This window comes from Amblyomma maculatum, chromosome 7, assembly GCF_055883805.1.
Source record: "Amblyomma maculatum isolate TAMU_Amacu chromosome 7, ASM5588380v1, whole genome shotgun sequence".
Lineage (NCBI taxonomy): Eukaryota > Metazoa > Arthropoda > Arachnida > Ixodida > Ixodidae > Amblyomma > Amblyomma maculatum.
The window spans coordinates 127,914,387-127,922,759 of NC_139350.1; the positions used below are offsets into that span (position 1 = coordinate 127,914,387).

General features: G+C 48.3%; 1 long non-coding RNA gene across 1 annotated transcript; it reads left to right on the forward strand.

Annotated features, from left to right (window-relative positions):
* Positions 1-1,359: 1,359 nt before the first annotated feature.
* LOC146184700 (uncharacterized) lies at positions 1,360-3,688 on the forward strand. Its single transcript, XR_014708908.1, has 5 exons — positions 1,360-1,492; positions 1,666-1,809; positions 1,962-2,108; positions 2,249-2,382; positions 3,506-3,688. It is a non-coding gene; the product is annotated as an uncharacterized LOC146184700 (long non-coding RNA).
* Positions 3,689-8,373: the final 4,685 nt, after the last annotated feature.

Below are 8,373 nucleotides of genomic sequence, written 5' to 3' on the forward strand. Positions count from 1 at the left end.
TGAAGCATACTTAGTATTAAGTGCCTAAGATTTGCGCGGTAACTGCTATGAACCTACGAATGTAATTGTCCATTTTTTTTTATGGTTAAATGGTAACCTCTGAATTTAAACAACCTCATCATAAAGTTAACCTATAACATAACTCTAAGCAAACCCACGGTAAACCGAAGAGATCACGTGCCTTTAAGGTTTATATGTTAACCGTCAATTACTTTTGCCAGTGCCCTCGAAACCTATCAATCCTAAACGCCCTTAAATTCGTTTCGCAGCCTCCGTGAGTTTACATTTCGTACGGGGTCAAGAAAAGAGGCGGTGAGCTTTTATGAGCTTTCATCCGGATCCGGTGCACTTCGCCCTGCGATCTTCTACTGATTTTCATGCATCCCTAGAACAAATGGACAAAATATATTTTTGTCAGAAACTTGCAGCAGTTACTATGTGATTCAATCGTTATTTACCAGCTTGAGCTCGAAGTCACGGGCTTTAGTCGAGCTGCAGAAGCCGCATTATGATGGAAACCAAACGCGAAAACGGAAATGTGGTTTGCGATTAATATGACAGCCCGAGGGACTCTAAATAACCCACGTACTGCTTTGGGAAGTATAAATCCGCATGGACTATGTAATCTCTGCAAAAGCACTCATAATATACAGTGTTCTGCAACTTAACCGTCTTGGAAAAGTTTCCAAGACGGTTCCGATAAAGTTACTGAACACTATATACGTAGCCAGGTCTTGCTATTTTGGCTAAATGAAGCTGCAGGTGTTCTACTGCCCCACACTTGGTTTATGTGGAAGATATTCGGTTAAAAGAACATTACATACATTCACTCCAAGCCATATTTTTTTCATGCAAAGAACTACAGCCGCTGGTATCAAGACGGGGGTTCTACAGAAGCCGTAGAAAAAAGAAAAGAAAAGAAAAGAAACTACCTCGACGCTTCTTGAACGACGAGGGAGGGGGGGGGGAGGGGGAGTACGTGAAAAAGAAAGAAAACTGCTTCTCGCTGCGCGGGACCCGCTGCCCCCCATCGGCCCATCTCTTTTCCTTGCGGCAAAGCGGAAAGAACCACGGGGAGGCGAAAGGCATCGAGGCACCCTACCGCGGGGGCGACAGGAATGCCGAAGCAGAGAGAGATAGCGCGAAAAAAAAAAAAAAAAGAATTGCATGCACCGCACACAGGGAGATTCTCGCTGCTTTTTGCAGCTTCTCTCCCCCCCTCCTCCCTTCTTGAGGTCACATGTCCAAATGGCGGGAAAACACATCCCGCGCGAGCTAAGATGCGCGGCCGCGACGTCACTCAGTCGACGGCCAGCCTCCGTGTGGGCGCGATGCGTACTGCCTAATCTTATCGTCCGCTTTTATTTCGCGCAAATGCAATCTGTCTCAACCTCCTGGTGCAGTCAGCGTTTGAAAAGAACAGCCCATATATGCAGCTGATGATTGCAGCCGCTTGTACAGATTCTTCGTGCCGAAGTTCACCAAAACATGCGTAAGTACATGATCTTTCGGTCTTGATCAGAGGAGCTTTTTGCTAGATTCGATATTATACTGAACATAATAATGTATTGTTTTGGAGCATATGTTCGTCTTGTTATATACCCCTTGCATCTTTCTTCATATATATATATATATATATAATTGGTGTGGGCGCTGATCGCGCAGGAAGACTTGCTGAGCCGTTTGGAAACAAGGCTGCGGCTGGCTGCGGTGGCAGAATTGGCTCATTTTGCAGTCTGGGTCCTTCGGTATCTCCTGCCCCAAAATGCTCGCCTTTTAACATGGAGGGACACTCACTATACCGATCAGGTAAGTCCAATTAGCACATATTTTGTTCGATACGACAATATACTGCAACTGTTTCTGGAGCGCGTATATATATGCGCATCTTGTTACTACGTGCATTTTTTTTTTTTTTTTTTTTATAATCGATGTGTGCGCATTTCGCTCTGATTGCGCAGGAAGACGTGCTGAGCCGACTTGGAAACGATGCTGTGGCGGTGGAATTAGCTCTTTTCGCTGCAGTCCGAGGTCCGATCTCCTCTGCCCCAAAACGCCCGTCTTTCACTTCATATCGAAGTGCATGCACTGACATGTATACCCATCAGGTAAGTCAAATTAGCGCTGATTTTCTTCTATACGATAATGAACTGCAACTAATTATGTATTGTTTTGAGACTTATGCGCATCTTGTTACTGTAAATGCATATTTTGTAATTGGTATGCGCGCCTTGCGCTGATCGTGCAGGGAGGCGATATCAGCTGATCTGGAAACTGGCTGCGACAGTGGAAGCTCGTTTCGCCGAAGCCCGAAGTCCTTGGTCTCCTCTACACTAAAACGCTGGCCTTTCACTTCTTTATGGCGGTGCACTTGCCGGACAGGTATTAGCGCTGATTTTGTTTGAAAAATTCGATTATCCGACTCACATCGATGGGACGCATGCAACCCAGTTAAATGTCAAATGCTATCACTGATATAAATATTGCAGCACCCCTCGCCATAGGAGCGATCAGAAGCTGTACAAGCATCATCGCTGCTGCCAAGCAAGCTCGTGCCAGGACTGAGTACAATGTTTATGCCGTGTTTATTATTATTATTATTATTATTATTATTTTTTTTTTTTTTTTGCTGCTGTAATGATGTCTATACGTGAAAATTGATGATTGAGTGATGCGGTATGCTGGCAAGGTAAGTGAGCCAGTGCGTTCATTTTGTGGATTTTGGAATTATATATGTGATGCACACAGATCTGAGCCGTTTCACATTGATTTTGCTCTGTGCGCTTGCTTTCTGGGCAAGCAGTTGTATTTTCATCGTGCGGATTATTTCCTGGTGCTTACATGCTCATGAGGTGTTCAGCTAACTTGTTTCAAGCTTTAAAAATTTACAACGGGTTCTATAAGCTTCTAAGAGTTGGGCTGTCTAAATAGCCGAATTTTTAAAATAATGCTCGGTTGTTAAATAACGAAAATAAATCAGATGACTTATCGTTAAATATCCGGTCGCTTTTGCTGTAAAAGTTCCATCTAGTTTGAGAAAATTAAGCTGTATTCTACGGAATAAACTTATTGTAGGTTTCATGTAAATATCGCGGAAACTGTTTGTTCAGCCGCGTTGGAATCCCTCATACGCGCTCTATGACAAGCGCGGACACTTGGTTTTGCTAGAATTATTAAATTGCAGCATTAGCATTCAAGAACGCGCTTCGGGAGGATAAGGTTTGACTGCGCTACGGTTTCAAATTGCAACATCATGACTCCAGCAAAACGAAGTGATCGCGCCTTTCTCGCGGATTCACGGATCCTGATTACCTATTGCGGCTTTGCGCTAATGCGTTTTCAGTAGGGTCGCATGAAGTCAAGCGCATAAAATATATTGATGTGATAGTGCAGTTGGTGGCAGTGAGCAGACATTATTTTTTCTACCTTTCACCCTATATTTGCCTGCAATGTAAAAGTCTAGGCGAAAAGGAAATATTTCATTAAAACACTTGTCTTCGTACAGCTGACCAAGATGGAACCTGCCGCAGATCCGACCAGTCGCAGACATCAAGTGATCGACAGGCTGCCAAAAGAAGGAGACCAAGCCTCAAGCCCATCTTCCATATGTGGCACACGCGCAGTCATATATCCACGCTTATTAAAAAGCAAATCGCGAGCTTTTTCTGAACGCTGTTGACAAATAAATTTTTCATCAAATACTGCAGCTTTTGTTTCTTCATGGCATCAGAAAAGCTACTGCTTTTCTTGATGCATTTGTATGTGCTACCCCGTTATATATGCATGGCCCACGATATATTAAATGCATGGCATGATACCTGCACGAGGGGCGATGCCGGCCACTAACCGGCGTCGGGAAGCAACCGGCCGACGTATGGTCTTTCGTCAGCAAAATGCTAGGGCAGACGAGCGGCCGACCATTCAGTAACGCTGGCAGACGGCAGGCCCACGTGCGGCAGGTGGTCGGTCACGTCGGGCCAAAAGGTTGGGCCGTAGTCGATTGCCTAAAATCGGCCAACGTTAGGTCAGTGTCAATCCCCGACGCCGGCCCTCATTCGGGTGCCGAAGGTCGGCCGGCCACTTTTTGGTCGGCGAGAAAGGTCGGCCCTATCTTTTGCCACACACTTTTTTTTGCTTGGGTCACCACTGCTGCACAGCGCGCAGCCGTTGCATAACGAAGCTGCGGTTACAAATATCCTAATTATTTATAACACCGTGCGTGGAGCTGCTTCCGACTCGGGCGTCGATAGCGCGCTCAAGTATCGTCCTACCGCTGCGTCGAGGCGTGCTACGGCAGCGGCGGATATCTCTTGCGCCAGCGTGCGTAGTGAAATAGTCTTTCTTAGAATAACAAGCCTGACATAAAGGCGTATCCGAACTGACCACTTCGTGAGAATCACTGTGATAACAAGCAAGTTTCTGCATAACAGCTGCTGCGCATGTGCAGCGCAGTGGCTCACCCGGCCTTCTTGTACGCTATCTCCACTGCTAAGGCCTGGCCCATATATTGCCATATCCTTTTTTTTTTATGCGAAGCATATTGCTAGAGGTAAACCACAGCCCTTCGTTACGGTTACACGCCGTGCAAAGAATGTGGAATGCTACGTCACACCACTTGATACGCTGACGTCACGACAGAGGAGAGACGGGGGTCCAGCTCGCGCCGTCGGCTGCGGTTGCACGTCGTGCGTACCACGTGGTATGGTGACGTCACACCACGTGATACGCTGACGTCACGACAGAGGAGAGACGGGGGACCGGCTCCCGCCGTCTGCTGCGGTTGCACGCCGTGCGGACCACGTGGTATGGTGACGTCACATTACGTGATACGCTGACGTCACGACAGAGGAGAGACGGGGGACCGGCTCGCGCCGTCGGCTGCGGTTGCACGCCGTGCGGACCCCGGTAACAGAGTTAGATTAGAGATGAACGAGTCATGCTATTACCTAGTTTTATGCGATGGGAAAACATTGTGCATTCCAAGTTTAAACCGTGTAAAAGCACGTGGAACCAAGGAAAGAAAAGTTTAGCCAAGTGTAACCATGGAAAGCCGAGTTTAGCAATCAATATGCTTGGCATCTGACCAGGCTTAACCAAGCTAAGCCTCAGCCATTTTTTTTACAAGACAGTAGGTGGACCTTATTTTTTACACTGGGCAGGCCATTTACAGCAGTGCTGATCAAATCGAAAGCACCGTTCACGGTGGCTTCGATGCGAAACAATCTAGGCCTAGTGACGACTAGGGCCAGTGCGCCGTCGTCCACCGTGCTAGCGGCGGCACTACTCCGGCAAACTCGCGGCATTTGGCGTCGCACGTGTTCATTTGGGAACTTCTCTTTCATGATGTAGCTGGGGCCCGATGTTTTTTGACACTTCTCACTAAGCACGCCGCTGTAAAACACTTGTCCGGGACGTGACGAGGCAGCAGTACGTAGTGCTGCACGTACCGTGGTATGCGGTACTCGAAGGCTGCATAAAAACACCGTCGTACGCCACTCTAGACACTGCCTATGTTACTTGGTGCTCTTCAAAACATGCTCGAAGTGCACTTTGTTGATGTGGGCGAGCTCATGCGCTTTAATCGGGTGCAAACGCGCCTCCTCCGTTCACTAGACGCCGCCAGGTCCGTGGTCCGAGAAAAATGCCCACCCATTTTCGCCCGCTCCGGTCCGCGGACCTGGCGCGGACCTCATAAACCGGAAGTGGAACGTCACGTGACGCTTGGTGCGCGGACCAAAACAGGTCCGTGGTCCGTCGTGTGGATATACCTTTAGATGTGTCGCCATGCTTTTAGGCGATTCTCATCCTTTGGAGCAGCAAACAGGGACACCTTTTCAGAGCACGTCTTGTAACCGGAGTTACATCGAGTTACGAAGCACTTTCTCCCCATGCCGTCACTTTCTCATAACTTATCAAACACTGCGAGACTGGACACAACGGTCGTTGAGAATTATCGCTTCTGCATGTAACAATTCTCGTAAACAGGAGAGCGCCGACGACCGTCAAACACCACACAAAGGCTGGCTATCAAATGACACGACCCGCATGTGCGAACGTTTCTTTCTCCAGGCGGGGACGCTGCCGGCCCTTCCGGCCCGGCGGCCCGGCTCAGTGTGGCGCCACCTCTCGGCTAGCTGAGGAAGTTCGTCCCAATGTTCTCCGCGGTGGTTGCATGGCGGAGGCGCGCCGTCGTATCACCTAAAGCACTTCTAACACCGTGGGCATGTTCTCATTAAAAGTCTCCATGGTAGTATTCACTTTACCAAGCAGAATGAAGCCATAAGCAATTACCAACTTCGACCTGTAGCAAAGTTATAAATATGACCCATTGGGTGTGGCTTGAGCAAAGTTCTTTTTGCAAGTCCTGTGGAATGCCAATTTTCACTGAGATGGTTCACTTCAGTAACATTCAAAAAAGGTTTGGTGGAAACGGAGTGGTAAAGTGGCCACACTTCATGACTTTAGCATACCAAGATTTGTTGCTGCAGGACTGGAAGGCAGCATTTAGCTTCACATATTTGCCGATGCAGGCCTGACAGCATGCAGGGCTGTAGAATATATATGCGTACATGAAGCTAACGGGACGGCTCGGACAGCTCCGTTGCCTGCCAATATGAGATTGGTACAATTGAAACCAATGAATTCAGCAAAACAGGAATTGATGTCAGTGTTGACGGCAGAAGGATGTAGTTACTATACCCCATTCAGAATATTGTTACAGACCAGATGAATAATGAATATGAGAAACACGGGAGTGGGTGGACGAAGAAGAAAGGAGTGTGAGTGGAAGTGTCGCCTGTTTAGTGTGCACCATTCCTTGGTCTCAGAAACATTGCGTTACGTAGAGATATCAAGAGTGTGACATTTTTGGTGGAGAGTGCGGTTTCTATCCCGCGGCATTTCGCCATCGAAGCACCTCTGGAGCCTTGTAGCCGCTGCCTTGCTGGACTCCCGCAACTGATCGTTAAAATGCCGCCACTGACTCGGCCTAGTCCAGTGCTTTTCGCCACTTCTAATCAGGCGAGTTCCTGTATCGGCTGTCACAGTCGATAGAAAATGACAACACGGGTGCAGAGAAAAAAAGGCCTTCGTGCTTTATTACGCGCTAGTTTTATAGCCACACACTGGAAAGAAGGGCGACCTTTTCTCCCTCAGAAGCCGACTGTGCGCATGTCCCGTGGCTTCCGGGACGATGACTTAGCTATCAATACATCCTCCTTCATTTGGAAAAAAAAAGAAAACTCGGTTAAAAACAAATCTGAATGGTTTATGGCCCTCGCACAGATGCCCTGTTGACTTGCATTGGAAATTTAAGGCACCTGTACAAAATCCTTGTTGTACGTGAGCCACCGAGGTGGTGCTGTCTTGTTGATCGTAGTGCTGGTGCTGATGAAGCAGTGGGCGGGGGATCCTGCGTTGGAGGCGCTGTGCCGAGCTGTGGCATGATATTATGCAACTGCGGTGGACCAGTGCGGGCCAAGGTTGCCGAATTGTCTGAGCCGTTTGCGTCGTCGACGAAGTCCGGCAGTTCCCTCTCAAAGGGTTTGCTGGTCGGTAGCAGGTGCCGCTGGTTGCGTCGCAGAACTCTTCCACCTTCGGTGAGTATGTCGTATGACCTGGGAAACGTGAACTGACGCAAGATCCGAGCTTTCAGTGACCACGTGTTCTCCCTCACCCGAATGACGTCACCTTTCTGTAGTGGAGCCAACGGTCGCCTGAGGTTTTCGGTCTGGCGATGCTTGTACACCTGGTAGTCGGCCCTACAGTGCAAGTCCGGCAATGTGATGTGAAGCTCGCGGCCTTCGAGGATCTCTGCAGGGGTTTGACCGCATTCTAGAGGTTTAGGATTCGCTTTACAATTTGCACACCCTTCTCCGCGAGATCATTTGATCGAGGTGGTGTGTTTGAAATCATATTGCTTTGCAAAGGCAGTGAAGTCATTACATGCAAACTGCGGAATATTGTCTATGCATATCTCCATTGGTATGCCATCCGCGCAAAAATGGAGCTTGTTGACTCTACGACGCTCCTCGTGGATAAGTCGTTGAGCAGTTCTACTTCGGGAAAGTGTGACAACGCATCATATAAACACAAGTAGGATTTCCGGTCATACTGGAAGACGTCGATGCCCACTCGGTACCAAGGCTTTTCAGGCACAGGATGCATTTGCTGCACTTGAACTGCTTTGACTGCACTTTACCCAAAACAAGGCTTTCCTTTCGCACCAAGTCCACCGTTTGCTTCTGGCGCTCATTCCATGTCTTTTGGTGTTCAGCTGCGCTCTCAGCTGCCTTGCAGATTCCTTCTGCTTTTTTGAGGGTGAGCTGGCTATCTGCGAGCAACTTCTCTTGTACTTTGCTATCACTGGTGCCA